The sequence below is a fragment of the Equus przewalskii genome, chromosome 1 (genome assembly GCF_037783145.1).
Source record: "Equus przewalskii isolate Varuska chromosome 1, EquPr2, whole genome shotgun sequence".
NCBI classification, from domain to species: domain Eukaryota; kingdom Metazoa; phylum Chordata; class Mammalia; order Perissodactyla; family Equidae; genus Equus; species Equus przewalskii.
Window position 1 is genome coordinate 82,572,216 of NC_091831.1, and position 16,691 is coordinate 82,588,906.

The 16,691-nt window shown below is 38.1% G+C and overlaps 1 protein-coding gene across 38 annotated transcripts in view; it reads right to left on the bottom strand.

The window, feature by feature from the left end:
* The window catches only part of MAPK8 (mitogen-activated protein kinase 8), a 99,833-nt gene that overhangs the window by 77,751 nt on the left and 5,391 nt on the right, over positions 1–16,691 (bottom strand). For 18 of the 38 annotated variants that reach the window (XM_070615768.1, XM_070615663.1, XM_070615798.1 and 15 more), the window contains exon 2: positions 4,518–4,590. The exons of 19 other annotated variants lie outside the window; for them this stretch is intronic. The gene's annotated coding sequence lies outside the window, so the exon portion shown is untranslated. Of the gene's footprint in view, positions 1–2,677; positions 2,772–4,517; positions 4,591–16,691 lie in introns of those variants that run through there. One more of the 38 variants, XM_070615780.1, reaches the window with a different exon arrangement.

The following is a 16,691-nucleotide window of genomic DNA, read 5'->3' on the forward strand; positions in this document are numbered from 1 at the left end:
GCTAATACTACTTTTGGATCCCTTATAAACGTCACACGTATGTATGAGCCTGTGTGTATAAACACATGTAATCTCTCTCACACATGCACAAAATACATGGAAAAAATATGTCAAAATATTATTAGCAAGATTAAGGGTAGTTTTTATCTTTTTATCTTTATTTTATTTTCCCCATATTATATAGCTATTTGCACTTAATTTTTTAAAAATAAATAAAAAAATGTTTTCCACTATTCTCTTCCTCTCATTAAGACTGGATAACATTCTTTTCAAAAAGAGTATGCCCTGACTTTAGGGAACCCGCAGGGCTTAGTAAGGACAAGGAGGCAGAGAATAAGAAAACTACACCAGGAAATAGGATGCAGTGGACCCCGTGTTAACATATCAAAGAACTGAAACTTAGAATTCTGATCCAAGAATCTAAGATTTCCCATAAAGTATATTCTTCTCATAAAATAATGATCCTTCTTATACAGTGCCAGCAGGAACTACGTACACTAATAAACTTGCTACAAATATTTAGCTCTCTGTACTTTCTGAAGTATTTTCACTTATTCTCCTCTGCTCTTATATCATCACAGAATACAGTACTTTAAAATTCATATGCATTTAATAAACTTTTTTTTCAAAGGAGACCTCAATCTTTTTGGAGATTATCACTATTCATGAAAATGTCTTCTGGCCAAAAAGAACTGCAGCAAGGGGCCAATAACTCAAAAGCAATGAAATATGAGGCTCTGAATTCTCCCAATTTGGGATCTCAAAACTCTACGGCTTAAATAACCAGTGCCTGCAATGCCACAGCAAGCCATTATGGTAGCACAAGTGCCACCCATTACACCGTAATTAACATGAAGAGAAGGGAAGAACACGATGCTGACTCACAAACCACCCTTCCCCTTAACCAGCAGAGGACAGGTGGCACAAAGCAGCAGTGAAAACTCAAACTCGGGGGCAGATTATCTGGATTCAGATTCAGCCCTACCACCTTGAGTAACTAATACTTCATCTGCCTCAGTTTCCACATCTATAAAATGGAAGAGAGGGTAGAATAATAAATAATATCTACCTACAAGGTTGACAGAAGGATTAAATGTGTTAATATTTATAAAGTTCTGGCACATAATAAATATTTGTTAAAGAAAAAGAAACAAAAACCCTAAAGTTCAAATACTTAAATGATGAAATAATTGTAGAGATGCAGAAAAACCAAATCAGATAATCCAGAATACTGCAAACTCAATTTTCTAGCTTTTAAAAAAGGTATAGAGAGCCACGTGGGGTTCGATTCTCTCTTAACACAGCAGAAGTCCAAACTGCCCAAGTACAAATCACTTTCAGGGACTTCACAGAAGTGCGGCTATATGTAATTTCACATGTCTTTATGCCCACGTAAACTGAACAAGAAAATGTTCTGTTTTTATAACAAGGAAGGATACATTAAATTCCAGCATGGACAGGAGGCCTCAGTTGCTCTGTAGACTACCAAAGAAAAGCAAAAAGGCTGATCCTGTGTGGCAAACCTGTTCAAACTTTGAATGAAAGAAATGAACTATCATGTAAAATTAAGACTGAAATCAACTTCCTAAAGAAATGGAACATTCCAGGATGAAGCAGGGTAAGTAAAATTTGAAACGCAGACATCTTGTTCTGCCACAAAACAAGGAAGTACTCAACAACCAACCAGGTCAGATCAAAATGACAGAGCAGTCACCTTGAGAAAGCCCCAATGGCCAAATATGGGACAATCTGAGCATCAAAGAGAATAATGACACCTAACGCAAGCAGAAGGAAAAAAATAATAGGAATTAGAGCAGAAATCAATAAAATTGAAAACAGGAAAACAGAAAAAAATCAAAAAGGAAAGCTGTTTTTCTGAAAATAAAAAATTGATAAACCTCTAGCCAGACTAAGCAAGGAAAAAAAGAGAGAAGACACAAATTCCTAATAAAAGAAGGGGGGGTCATCACTACTGATGGTAAGTATATAATAAAGGAATATTATGGGAAATCCTATACTCACAAATTTGGTAACTAAGATGAAATGGACCAATTCTGTCAAAGACACAATCTACCAAAATTCAGACAAAGAGAAACAGATAATCTGAATAGGCCTGTATCTATTAAAGAAACTGAATCAATAGTTATTAACCTTCCCAAACTGAAAGCACCGAGTCCAAATGGTTTCACTGGTGAATTCTACCAAAGATTTAAGGGAAAAAAAAATGACAGCAATTCTCTACAATCTCTTCCAGAAGCACTCCCTAACTCATTCTCTGAGGGCAGCATTATCTAATACCAAAATCAGATAAAGATACCACGAGAAAGGAAAGCTACAGAACAGTATCTCTCATGAACACAGATGCAAAAATCCTCAACAAAATATTAGCAATCAAATCCAACAACGTATAAAAAGATTTCTAAACCACAACCAAGGGCGATTTATTCTGGGTATGCAAGGCTGGTTCTAAAATCTATTAATGTAAGCCACCACCAACAAGCTAAAGAAGAAAAATCACACGATCATATCAATGGAAAAAGAAAAAGCATTCAACAACATCTAACGCCCATTCATGATAAAAATTCTCAGCAAACCGGAAACGGGAGAATTTCCTCAATTTGATAAAGAAAATTTACCCAAAAAAAACCCATAAAACACCCCACAGTTAACATTATACCTAATGGTGAGAAACCGGATACTTTTCCTCTAAGCTCAGGAACAAGGCAAGGACGTCTGCTCTCACCACTCCTATGCGATACCATACTGGAAGCTCTAGCTATTGCAGTAAGACGACAAAAGAAAATAAAATTTGAAAGAAGAAACACAACTTTTTGTTTGCAGATGACATGATTATGTATGTTGAAATTTCCAAGGAATCAACAAAACCAACCTCTTAGTTGACACAGTTGTTTCCATTTGGGTATGGGTTAGCAATTCTGATACTGCTAGATGTCATGTATACATACTGGAATTGAACAATTAAGTAAATGGATCACATATGGTGGGAGGCAGGTTTCTCACTGTTGGAGGAAATTTACTTTCAGTAGGGGGAGAACGCCAGAATGATCCACGTGGTTAACGGGTTAGAGCTGAAGACTAAAAACTCATACTTAGCTTAATATAGACACAGATGGTTACACAGAAAAATAATTATGGACATGTCTATTAATACGGACACATTCCTTTCTTTGCTTTGTCTGCTGAGGGTGCCTAAAAGAAACCACATCCCAGTAGCAACAAGCACACCTAGCACCCAGATCTTGGTTTCTAACACCATTCTCCAATAAAAGGAAAAAGGGTTCCTTGGAGAAGTGGCTGATTCTGGACTGAGGCAGAAAATACACAAGATGAGCTAGGAGCAACCTGTAGTGCCAGAAAGTAGTAAGGAAGTCCTCAAAAACAAAAACACCCACTTTGACGGAGGTATGTCAAAGGGGCACAGGAGCCAAGTGAAAGATCTCTCAGTGGCCAAAGTGCGAACAATTGAGCAACAAAGTAAAGTAGTATTGAATTATAACCCAAAGAATAAAATAAATATCCATGAAGCTATAGTGATATAAATGATTAGATAAATTAGTAAGTGGGAGAAGAGACAAATCTCTTACACAGAAGGACTCCAAATAATTTATGTACGCCACTCTCAAGGACGGGGAGCATAACTCCTCACTCTTTAAGTCTGGGCTGCATATAGTGACTTCTTCCAAATACCACACTAGGGAAAGGGGTGTGGAGCAAGACTAACTTTATAGTGGAGAAATCTGACAAGCACTACCTCAGCCAGGTCACCAAGCTCAACATCAACAGTCATAAATTATGTTAACACCATGTACCCTTGATAGGATGTGATGAAAACGACACTTTACCTCTGGGATCTTCCTCCCCAAAACCCGTAACCCCAGTCTAAAAACGAGAAAAACATCAGGCAAATTCCAATAAAGGGAAATCTTACAAAATACCTCACCAGTGCGCCTCAAAACTGTCAAGGTCATCAAAAACATTTAAGGAACATCTGAGAAACTCAAAGCCAAGAAGATCCTAAGGAGACATGACAACTAAATGTAATGTAGTATCCCAGATGGGATACCTGGAACAGAAAAAGGACATTAGGTAAAAACTAAGGCAAGCTGGATAAACTATGGACTTTAGTTAATAATAACGTATCAATATTACATTAGTTCACTAATTGTAATAAATGTACCATACTAAGTAGGATGTTGATAATAGGAGAAACTGGGTGCAGGATATATGGTAACACTGTAACACGTTCTCATTTTTTCTGCACATGTAAAATTTATAAAAAGTAAAATCGACTAAAAAAAGGAATAGTGACTAAACTGACTATAAAAACACTGAAAAAACAAAAATCTCTGTGATACCAAAAGAGAGAGAGAGAAATAAAGTTATTTGCCACCACTGAAGAAGACTAGTAACGAACTTTTGGAGTTGAAGTCATTTTCAGAGTTTAAAGAGTTTTCAGAGTTAAAGAGTAGATATATCAAAGGAAAATAAGCAGTTACCTCATCTTTTTTGGAAGAACTGTAGTTCATCCCAGTTGACAAAGGAAAGGTCTTTTTAACGGAGAACAGTTGGCTAGAATAGATCCAAAAGGATGACAGGGTTAGAAAAAGTACTATTTTGTGAGCCCAAATGAAATAACTGATTTACACAAGGCTCACCAACAGATGCTAGAAACATCAGGCAAAAGGCTGCTGGGAAACAGAACACTTGCAGGAAACCAAAATATCATTTCAGTGATCAACTGCTAATTGCACAGGAGGAAAAAAACCCCATCTTTATAATGAATAGATCTGTTAAATACCACCTTAACCAAACGACCACACTTGAGGCAGACAACCTGATTTTATATGCTGTGTGTTATGAATCAACATAATGTACACAGGAGCATCTAAGCCAAAACACCTAAATATAATCCAGCCTTTAGATCCATGCTTCTGTTTTTAGGGAACACAGTGGCTGGAGATACAAGTTAAATACCGTAAGGACACAATCAGACAAATCCAGAACGTGGGAACATTCTACAAGACAACCGGCCTCATCTCGTCAAAAAGTCAACAGCATGGGGGAAAAAGTGGAGGTGGGGACAACTGCAGTACATTAGAAGAGTCTAAACCAACAACAAGCAAATGTAATACTTGAACTTTGACTGAACCATGGTTTGAGAAAACCAGCTACAAGTGGAGAAACTTCAATACAGACTAAATATTAAATTTTTTAAAATGTTTACATTTTTTGGAAGTATGACACTTCTAGGAGAATGTATTTTAGCAGACGCTTGCTGCAGCATTTAGGAGTCAAGTGCAGGAAAAAAAAAGAGTATTAAGAGAGATATAAACAAATATAACAAAATGTTAACAATTGTTGTACCCAAGCAGTAGAGGTATATAGGTGTTCACTGTACTATTCTTTCAATTTGCCTGTAGGTTTGAACATTCTCAATAAAAAGTTGGGGGTGGTGTGGAAGAATGACATCATTAAAAAAAAAAAAAAAAGCCAGTCAAATGATGAGTTGTAAAGCACCAGAAAACAGTAATAGAAGATTCTATGGAGAGATGTGACAAAGAAACATGCGGATTTTAAACTGGTCTCCCATAACACATACACTGCATAAACATCAAGAAGGTAGGGACATGAAAGAGAGGGAATCAGTTTAAGCAACAATTCCTATCTTCCAAAAGTTTAAAATATGAACCAAAACTCTGCTGGTAAAATCACCCGAGACAGAACATCTCTAATATCTCTCATTTTTTCAGGAGAAGAAACAAGGGGCTACAAAAGAGAGGTCATTTTTGCTTTTCATTGCATTGGTTGAAGACTGACAGAAACTTTTGCAATTTTGAAATTTCAGAAATATAGGAATTAGTTGGAGGGTCAAGAACATAAATGAACTCAAGAAGATCATAAATTAATTCACATACACATATGAAGATAGCACACTAAATCAACGTCAGTCACATTTCTTCTATCTTATATTAACATTGGGTTTCACCGCACTCAGCTCCCTGCAATCCCTTACTATACTAGCGGCTGTGCTGTAGACATATACTGCTCTAAGACACAACCCTAAGGCCAGCCCCAAAGTCAACCCCTCCATTTAATGACTTAGAAAGCTATCCTGGAGTTTCTCAACATAACTCAGTAGATAATTCTCGATGCCTCTTCCACAATATCTAGGATTCTACAGCCTTATAACTATGACAATTATCATGCCAACAAATACATCAGTTCTTTTCATATATGACTGCCCTTTCTAAGACTCCTGATAGACATGAAAATGTTACCGTATCTTTCCCCTAAACTCTGCAAAAATATTGTTTTCTCTGCCATTTGTTTCCTCCCTTGTCTACTCGTAATCCTGTTTCCTTTTTTCTAATAATTGCTATTATGCATATAAAATGAACGTATATTGTATACGATGATCCTGGTACTCAAAATCTCACCCTAAGGAAACACTAAAACTATGTACACTAAAATTTCAAATTGGGGACTCTTACGAGATAAGCCTTCATCAAGTTAAACTACTTTCCCTTATAATGGTGAACTAGGTAATTCAGACCAACACTGACAGTAACCAGAAAACTGGACCCGCCCCCCCCCCCGCCCGCCCAGGCAAAATTAGAAAGAAACAAACAAACAAAAAACACCTCCTTGAGGGCATCAGAGTGCTAACAAGGCAGTAAAAAGGTATGGAGGCTAACATCTGGGAGGGTAAGGAAATCCTCAGAAGTGAGCTGGGCCTCTGGGGCCATTTTTCCCAGGGGGCATGTGCCAATTCCATAAAGGTGGCTGAGAAGCTGGGCTGAACTTTTCAAAGATCCACAAGGCTGTGAGGTTTAAATACTGGAGATAAGGGACCAACACAATACCGGGGTAGGGAAATGGGGGTCTGATACCCCTGGTTTTATGTTGGGACCCCAAACACTCATATCGTAGGAGTAAAGAAAACGTACACTAGACCAGCCTCTGCAGACTCTGGAGCCCAGTTCTGAAACATGTTAGTCTCTGACTGGATTAAGGTGATCCAGGATTGCTAGTGTCACTAGCTAGCCTGCTACCAAAAGCACAGCCATGTGTCCCTTGAGGATGGGATACATTCTGAGAAATCAGTCCTTAGGCAACTTCATCATTGTGCGAACATCACAGAGTGCACTTACACAAACTTAAATGGTATAGCCTACTACACACCTAGGCTATCTGGTACTAATTTTATGGGACCACTGTCATATATGCTGTCCACTGTTGACGGAAACGTCATTATGCGGCACACGACTGTAAAGAAAAATCCTTTCGGGAAGGAGATATCATTTCTAAACTTTAAATTCTATCTATAATTTTTCATATATAACGTCTTAATAAAAAATATCCAGGTAGGGCCAGCCCTGTGGCCAAGTGGTTAAGTGCACGAGCTCCGCTTGGGCAGCCCAGGGTCTCGTTGGTTCGGATCCTGAGCGTGGACATGGTACCGCTCGTCAGGCCACGCTGAGGTAACATCCCACATGTCACAACTAGAAGGACCCACAACTAAAATATACAACTATGTACTGGGAGGACTTGGGGAGAAAAAGCAGGGGGAAAAAACAGGAAAAAAGTAGATTGGCAACACTTGTTAGCTCAGGTGCCAATCTTTAAAAAAAAAAAATCCAGGTATACGAGACTAAGACAACATGAGAAAAAAAAAATTAAGTGACTCAAAACCTACAAGAAAATAGCTACAGTGGATCAAGATAATGAAATGAAGTTATCCAATACAGACATGCTTAATATATTCAAAGAAATTTGTTTTAAAAATTGACAGTCATGAAAGACTGGTCCCATACCAAACCTTACTAACTTTAAAATTCCAAATCATACTTCACTTCCTAATCTTTAAATCAATCTCTGACTGATTCCTTAGGAATTCCTACAGCTAGTCTAAAACCTCCTTACTCCCTTTCGGTCCACGTACACCCAAAGAGAACACTTCACCTACTAAAGTAAGAAAAACCAGTCACTCAATCTAAAAGGATTCACACACTAAGAGACATGCCCTCTGATAGCCTTACTGGTCCATTCCCTGAGAGGAAACACACTCCATGAAGCTGCCACCAGAGTGAACTGTTGCAGGGAGCCACCAGAACTCAAATCAAAGGTTTTCAAGCATTTTACATCATAACCCATTACATACACTACATCTATATAGTGTATGTATACAGCATACATACACTGTGTCTATCTATACATAAGCACACTCAATTTAATTGAAACACAAATTTCAAAAAACAATTCTTAGCTATAGTAATCAAGACAGGGTGGCTGGCATAAGGATAGACATATAGATTAATGGAATAAGAGTCCAGAAAAAAAACATTCTTTTTTTCTTTTTTTAACAAGAATGACAAGACAGTTTGATAAGAAAGCACAGTATTTTCAACAGTGTTAGAACAACTGCATATCCATATGCAAAAGACTAAAGTCAGATCCCTTCCCTATCATACACAAAAAAATTAACTCAAAATGGATCACAGACCTAACTGTAAGAGCTAAAACTATAAAACTCTTAGAAGAAAACAGAGTGATCTTCATGACCTTGAGTCAGGCAATGGTTTCTTACATACAACACCAAAAGCACAAGCAACAAAGAAAAAAACAGATAAATTCTATTTCATTAAAATCAAAATCTTCTGTGCTGCCACAATACTATCAAGATTGAAGGGGCCAGCCTGGTGGTGTAGTGGTTAGGTTTGCATGCTCTGCTTCAGTGGCCCAGGGTTTACAGGTCTGAATCCTGGACACGGACCTACACACTGCTCATCAAGCCATGCTGTGGCAGCATCTCATATACAAAACAAGGAAGAATGGCCCAGATGTTAGCTCAGAGTGAATCTTCCTCAAGCAAAAGGAGGAAGATTGGCAACAGATGTTGGCAAACATGGCAACAGGGCCAATCTTCCTCACCAAAAAAAAAGAAAGAAAGAAATTGAAAAGACAACCTGCAAAATAGAAAATACTTCTAAATCACATCTGATGAGAGACTTGTATCTAGACTACATAAAAAACACAACTTAATAATAAAAAGATAAATAACCCATTTTTTTCTTTTTTCTTTGTTTTTTTGCCAAGCAAGATTCACAATCTTCCTCTTTTCGGAGGTGAGCCGCCAAATCACGGCCACTAACAAGTGGTGTAGGTCCTCGCCCAGTAACCAAACCCAGGCTGCTGAAGCAGAGTGCGCTAAACTTCACCACTAGGCCACAGGGGCTAGCCCTAATAACCCATTTTTTTAATGGGCAAAGGTTCTGAATAAACATTTCTCCTAAGATATACGAATGCTCAATAAGCACATGAAACAATGATCAACATCATCAGCCATCAGAGAAATGCAAATCAAAACTACAATGAGATACTACTTCACACCCACTAAGATGGCTATATCAAAAGAAAGACAATAACAAGAGTTGACGGCATGTAGAGAAACCAGAACCTTCATATCTTGTTGGTGGGACTGTAAAATGGTGCAGTTACTTTGAAAAACAGTTTGGCAGTTCCTCAAAATGTTAAACATGGGGAATTACCCATATGACCAGCAATTCCAATCCTGGCTATACACCCAAGAAAACTGAATACCTATGTCATACAGAAACTTGTGCAGGAATGTTCATGACAGCATTACTTATTATAGCCAAAGGCCCATCAACTGAAGAGTAGATAAACAAAATGTGGTATATCTGTACAATGGAATATTATTAGACCATAAAAAGAAATGAAGTATTGGCAAATGCTACAAGATGAATGAACCTTAAAAACACTATGCTAAGTGAAATAAGCCAGTCACAAAAAACTATACACTGTATGATTCCATTTACACAAAATGCCCAGAACAGCAAATCTACAAAGACAGAAAGGAGAAGATAAGTAGTTGTTTGGGGCAGGACTGGAAGAATATACAGGAATGGGGAGAGACTACTAATGAGTATGGAGTTTCTCTCTACAGTAACAAAAATGTTCTAAAATTAGATTGTGGTGCTCGTTGCATTACTCTATGAATATACTAAAAAAACCCTCTGAATTGTATACTTCAAATAGGAGAACTGCAACGGCATGTGAATTAAATCTCAACAAAACTGTTAAAAAATTCTTAGCCCCTTATTACTTGTGATATACTCTGATATTTTCTATTTCATTTCATTTAAACATACAACACTAGTCATGATGTCCTAAATTCATTCCACAACCCACTAATGGGTCATGACTGGCAATTTGAAAAACACTGCCATGAAGTCCTCTAACAGGAGAACTGATACCCACGTTCTCCTATTCTCAGGATTAGTTCCATCACACCTCACATCCCAGAAAAAGTCCAACTCCTCCTGGCCATCTATTATTCCCTGAGTTCTCACGGCCACACTCTGTGTACATCCTCCCTTTTACTCAATTCCTGAGCCCTCCTAAGTCCTTCACTGGGCCTTCTGAAATTCTGACTTGGTGACAAGCACACTTGGCCACTTATACTACCTTTACTGTTCCTCCTCATCATCTACCGTCCCTATCGTTCTCCCTCATTGAGTAAGGACGTTAGCAACTGGTTCACAGTATGTACCCTTACTCCCCTCACGATTTGCTCACTTCACCATTCATGCAGACACACTGACCCTTTTAATACCTCAGCCTCTTTAATTCATTGGCATCCTCATCTACACACTTTTCCCTCAATTCTATGTCAGCTGCCCACTCCCAAGGCCAAGCCTGGGTGGTATCATTGCCAGAAACTATTACACCTGTCAAATCTATTTCAAGCATCGCACTCTGACCACCACATTCAACCCTTCTAGTTCACTTACTTCATCCCACTCCACCTCCCCTGCAACAATTCTGACTGAAATTTCCAATACACTGATGTTACCACTTCCTTACTATTCATCCTGACTTCAGCTCCTTTCTTGTTCATGTCAGATTTCACAATTCATCACCACTCCTCTAACCACTCCCTTTAAAAAGCCCTCATTTCCCTTGTCCTTCTTCCTTCTATTATACTGACCTAGTTTAATGTGTCAACTTGGCTGGGCTACAGTCCTGTTACTCAATTAAATACTAGTCTAAGTGTTGCTGTGAAGGTATTTTCTACATGTGGTTAACACTCACAGTCGACTTTAAGTAAGATTATCCTCAATAATGTGGAAGGGCCTCATCCAATCAGTTAAAAGGCCTTAAGAGCAAAACAGCCTTCCCTGAGGAAGAAATAGTGCTTCAAGACTGCAGCATCAGCTCCTGCCATTTAGATTTGTCAGCCCCCATAACTGTGTAAGCAAATTCCTTGAAATGTCTTTATATACACATACCTACATATATATCTCCTACTGATTCTGTCTCTCTGGAGAACTCTCACACATCTGGCAAAACCTCACCCCAGAGGAATCCAACCATGGGCCTTATCTGTGCTTGTATCTAACCAGTTAAATAACGCTGGAGGAAAAAGAATCACAAAACCAGGCTGACTGATAGCACTTTAAATTCAAGATTTCAAACTGTAAAAGAACAATCAATACTTCTTGGCAAACTGCTTCCAACTTCCCCCATTCCAGTCCCCCTCTGCCCATACCAATCTCGTACTTGAGGAAGAAAAGAGAAAGCACGAGACGAAAGCCAGGAGAACAGGCCTTCATCTCCCAGCCACCACACTTCCTCCCAAGAGCCACAGCTCTCTGCATTCCCTCCTGCTTGACCGAGGCCGGATCTCTAACAAAGGCCAATCTCTCCACTTGTGCCCCCCATCCCCTTTCCCACAGTCTCCTTTTCACTCGCTGGATCCCCCATTTTCCTTTACCTACCAACCCACTTCTCTGTTCTACTTCACAGCTAGTCTTTAAAAAGTTGTCTTCATACACTGTGTCTGCATTGGCTCATTTCTCATTCACTCTTTTCAAAAATTTTTCATTCAGTGTTTTCTAACCAACTTCAATCTGGCTTCTTTCTCTTCACTTTAATAAAACTCATCAAGGTCACAAACAATTTCCCACATAATCTATCTGTGCCTGCTTCTTCATCTATAAAATGCAGATAACAGTGTAACAGTGCCAACCTTGTAGGGTTGCTGTGTGATGCTTAAACAATTTAATATATGGAAAGCACTAGAACAGTGCCTGGTATATGATAAGCACTTAATAAGTTAGCTATTAAATTATTAAGATATTCTGGATCTTCTTTGCCCTTGGTTCTGATTTTTTATTTCTAGTTTATTCAGCAATGTGTGTGTGAGTTCTGTAGTAGTAAACTGCCTCAAATTTTGGGGGGCACGGAGATGTGGCTGAAAATAAAAAATAAACTACAAAATCTCCACTAAACAATGAGATCCCTACTGAACTTCAGCCAAGTCTCTTCAATCAATTACCACATAATTTCATAAGGATGAACTACCTTAAACCCAACAGCCAAACCAAACTCACTCCCCTACTCCCTCACCTAGCCCCATGCTTTCTTGACCTGAAGATTTTTGCCAATATCATTCTTCTAAGCATAAGTCCTTCCTGTCCAGATTCATTCACTTCTCACTTCTATATAGCTTAACCCTCTACCTTGATTATATGCTTCCAGGGAGCAGACTAAGTTATATTTCTGGGAATTGCCTCTGGATACTAAACACACAGACAGCAATCTATATGTATTATCAAATCAGAGACAAGGAAGTTAATTACTAATTCTGCATTCACTGTCAAATGATCACTAACTTGTCTATTCCACATTTTGAAAACAACAATTCAAGTTTATTTACATTAACATTAGAGATAAAACTTCACACTACTCTCACTACTCCCATTATATCTCCCCAATTTCACCTATTATTCATATCTTTTAAATACTCAGCAGATATACAGATATTTTGGGTCCTGTTTTACACATTGTGGAGGAAAACCATAATGTTTTAAACATCACTACTATCAATGCAATAAGAGAAAAAACTAGAGGTGTAAAAGCTGAGAGAGGGGAGGTAAAAATGGGAGGCAGTAAAAAAAGGATGGCATCATTTATATGTGAAAAATAAAAAATTCAACTACAGAATGATTACAAGTAATCAGAAAATTTTAAGAGGTTTATTTACATACAAATATTAACTAATATGCAAAATAAACAGTTTTTTATATACCAGGTAGAACATAAAATGGAAGAAAAGATGCTATTTCTAACAGAAAGAAAAATAAGTAATAGAAAAACAAATATATAAAATTAATGCAAAAACTTAAAAATTCTATTAGGAACCCAAAAGAAGAGTTGAAGAAATGAAAAGGTTCAGTTTTCCATATTCTTGACTAGAAAGACACAACACCATAAAGCTGTCAATTACCCCATAAATAAAAAGAAAATCCTAACGGCAAATTGAATCTTTGTGATAATCAAGGTGGGGGTGGGGAGAAGGAGATATTAACTTGAAAACGGCATGAAGAAACTTTCTGGGCGACGGTAATGTTCTACAGTTTGATCTGGGGTTACACAAGTGTATACAGAGGTAAACATTCATTGGCTGTACACTTAAGGTCTGTGCATCTCACTGTATGTGAATTTTACCTCAATAAAATAAAAAATTAATTCACCCCAACAGAAATGGGAACTAGACTACAAGGGTTGATTCTAAAAGTTCATATAAAACTAACAAGATAAAAGCCAGAGAAGATTCTGAAAAAGAAATGAGGGGGCTGGTCTGGCAGTGAAGTGGTTAGGTTTAGCACGCTCTGTTTCAGTGGCCTGGGGTCTGCGGGTTAGGATCCTGGGTGCAGACCTGCACACTGCTCATCAAGCCATGTCATGGAGGCATCCCACATACAAAAGAGAAGACAAGTAACACAGATGTTAGCCCAGCAATAATCTACCTCAAGCAAAAAGAGGAGGACTGGCAACAGATGTTAGCTCAGGGTCATCTTTCTCGCCAAAAAAAAAAAAAAAAAAACAGAAGAGAAATGAAAGGGAATTAGCCCTAACAGAAAACACAGTATAAAATACAATAATTAAAACAGGATGGTTTGGTTTCCAAATAGGCAGAAGGATCAGTGGACCAGGAATGGCCCCAAATACACACAAATTCAATAAATTACAAAAGTGGCATTTCAGCTCTGTAAAACAAAAATGGATTTAAGAAATGATGTCGGGACAACTGGATGGTCATCCAGTGAAAAAAATAAGGTTGGACCCATACATCATACCTTATCTCAGAAATGGGTAAATAAGTTCTAAACAAGTAAAAGAATTAAAAACACAGAGAGAGAGAAGAACAAAGAAGGCATCAAAGTATTAGTGAAACAACATTTGAGAATTCTGGTATAATCTTGAATTAGTGAAAGACTTCCTAACTGTGACATACAACTTAGAAGTCAGGAAAAATTGGTAAGCTTAACTACTGAAAACAAACTCAGCATGACAAAACCACTATGAACAAACATAAAGGGCAAACAGCAAATTGGGGAAAATATTTCCAAAAAACAGCAGAGCTTTTTTCCATAATATAAAAATAAATCCTACAAATCTAAGAAAATAAGTAACAAAGCCATAGAAAAACAAGCAAGGATATCAAGAGTTCGGAATAAAAAAAGTATAAACAGTCCTTCAAAGATGAAAGATGTTTAATCTCACTCCTGATGGTGCTGAGGACAGAAGCAGGTATCCTCACACAGTGCTGATAGAGTGTAAGTTGGAACAACCTCTACATATGGCACTTTGGCAATACCTTATTAAAAATAAATGCACAGAGACTCTGACCTAGCAATTCCACTTCTGGGAATGTACCCTATACACTTCTATACAAGTATGAAACAATGTATGTACAAGGTAATACATTGCACCATGGCTTTTGATAGCAAAAGACTGAAAATAACCTAAATGTACATCAAAAAGGGGCTTAGTGAATGTTACATCTGTTATAATGATGGACTGAATTTCTGTGTCCCCCCAAAATTCATATGCTGAAACCCTAACCCCTGGTATTTGGAGTTAGGACTGTGGGAAGTAATTAGGTTTACAAGAGGTAATGAGGATGGGGCCCCCACGATGGGACAAAGAGGAAGAGAGAGCAGAGCCCTCTCTCTTTCCACTGAGGACACAGAGACGTCTGCAAGGGAGGGAGAGGAGGACCAAATCTCTCAGCACCTTAGTCATGCGCTTCCCAGCCTCTAGAACTGAGAGAAATAAATGTTGGTAAAGCCGCCCAGTCTATGGTATTTTGTTACAGCAGCCCAAGTTGACTAAGACAAATGGTATACCAGGAAGGTGCTAAAAAGAAAAAAAACGTATGCTATTTCTGTACTGACATGACTAATAGGAAATCATCTCCAAACTACAGTGTGAAGTTGAACCAAAAGGTAAAGGGTAATGTGCACGGTATGCAATAACTTAAATAAAAAAGGGGGTAGGGCAGAGGACACACATTATATACGCAAAACACACAATCCCTCATTGGCAATTCTGAAATCCATAAAGCTCTGAAAAATAAAAAGCTTTTATAAGTTTAGCACAAACCTATCTGATGTCAAAATCTGACAAAAATTTCCATAAGGCTTTTTATAATTTGTGTTTATTCTTACTGTACTATTTAGGCCTTTGATACAGAAATATTAATGTTTGATTATGGGATGCTACCACACCTCCTGCTAGGGATTTGGGATAATACAGCAGATGTACTGTATTGCCTTTCTACACTCTCCCACAAAAAAATCAAGCCTTGATTCTGAAATACATCTGGATCAAGGGGTCTGGACAAGGAATTATAAGTCTGTATTTACTTGCACATACGTAAACTATCTTTGGAAGGATTCAAAGCAAACTAACACTGTTTCCAATGTAGAGGAACTAGGTGGGGGCACCAAGTGAAAAGGAGACTTTCTACTGTACATCTTTTTCTATCTTTGGAATTTTGAATCAAAGTGAATACAGTACTTAGTCAAAATATAAACAAAATGTAAATAAAATTACTAAAACTTTTTAATTCTCAATAGTAACAGACAAAGCCAGATGTTTTGGTTTTGTTTTGACTGAAAAGTGACCTTTTCTTAAGTCACAGGGGAATCCATACAGCGGTGGCTTTCCTTTATCTCACTTTTAGTTGACTCAAATGGCATCTGACAGTCAGAGCTTCACCCTCTCAGAAGCAAGTCAGGGAATAGAGTATATCCACTGCCCTTGACAGCTTTTAGGAAACAGCAACTTCGCGATGTTTGCCATGCCTCGTGCCAAGCATAGCAGGTATACGTGGCTGCTTTCTTCTGGTATCCCCAGAAACACGCTGGGGCCGGGGCCTCTCTCCAACAGGAAGCAGTGAAGCCCACACTTCTCAGTATTAGAAAAGACTTAAGAAAGTGCTCCTAGCACAGATCTAGCCTTAAGTCTTCACAGCTCAATACAGAAGAGTTTGAGGATTCTGGTTACCATTTGAGTAGCATCTTTTTTACTATCTGCTTTTCATATTTTCCTTATACTTATTTTGATACCCTCTTGTGTTCCAAAATGGATTCGAGGTGACTATGGTTTGCCTTCTATTCACTGAAAGAAGAGACTGATTTCTACTTCCTGTGGCTCCCACATCACTTAATACCTGGACTGGAACAGAGCGGCTTCTCAAGAAATGCAAACCTATGCAAAACCAGCGTCATCTCAGAGTTGCTGTCCTCAAGAAGGAGGAAGAAATTTGACGTACCAATATAACCACAGAAACGCTA